Below are 972 nucleotides of genomic sequence, written 5' to 3'. Positions count from 1 at the left end.
CCATACCTTCTGCATTAGCACAGCATCTGTCACTTGCAAACATTGATGGAATAGACCTAGAAGGACAGAAATCTTTATCTTACTGTCTCCTAACGAACTACAATACATACATTTGGGGCTGACAGGTTATTTTTGTTGTTCTAAGTTCTGTAAAACTGCATGCAAAATAGGAACTCAGGATTTCAAAGTAGAGTACAGAAGTTTAAGTGTCAATGGGTCTTAATTGAGACATTAATAAAATCCTCACCTTCCACTTTCTCTTTCTTCTTCTCTTCATGTCTGCATAGTTTGCACAGGTTGCTGAGCCTCTCTCCTGCTTTGGCAATTAACTTGCCTACAGTATTCTCAGGAGGGAACTATCAGTGTTCCATGGCAAATGGAAACTTCTCAGGGTGGGCATCTAGTCTCTCCATGTTCTGTTGAGCACCTGGGACATGTTTCTCTTGGTATCACTNTCACAAGTGCTACGGCAAGCCACGCTGAAAGCATCGTTGACCTTCGTCCTGTGCTTAGTGCCTGTTTGGTAGACGCTTCTCTTCTCCTTCCTGCAGCCTTGCTCCCTATTAACTTAAGACTGCTTTCCTGTCCACTGTGCAAAGATATTCCTCTCTGCTCCAGTTTCTACTCCCCCAAAACATAACAAAATCCCCCACAGCATACAGAAAATAAAGTGCCCTTTGGTGGACAAGCTCATTGTCACTTGAGAGTATTTTTGTGGTCTCACTCCCCACTTCAAATAGTTCATCCAAAGTATTTGTTTCCAAAAAGAATTCTGCTGGTTAAAACATTCTGCATCTCATCACACCTACATTTAGCATGTATTTCTCTTAGCCTTCTAGTAATTCTGTGTGCTCATGATGATGTCCTCCTGTAGACTTAAACTTCCTAAGAATAGGCCATCTTGCCAGTCTCCATACCTTCTGCATTAGCACAGCATCTGTCACTTGCAAACATTGATGGAATAGACCTAGA

This window comes from Galeopterus variegatus, unplaced genomic scaffold (genome assembly GCF_000696425.1).
Source record: "Galeopterus variegatus unplaced genomic scaffold, G_variegatus-3.0.2 Scaffold8183, whole genome shotgun sequence".
NCBI classification, from domain to species: Eukaryota; Metazoa; Chordata; class Mammalia; order Dermoptera; family Cynocephalidae; genus Galeopterus; species Galeopterus variegatus.
The sequence above is the reverse complement of the archived record's forward strand: the minus strand, read 5'-3'. Positions refer to the sequence as shown.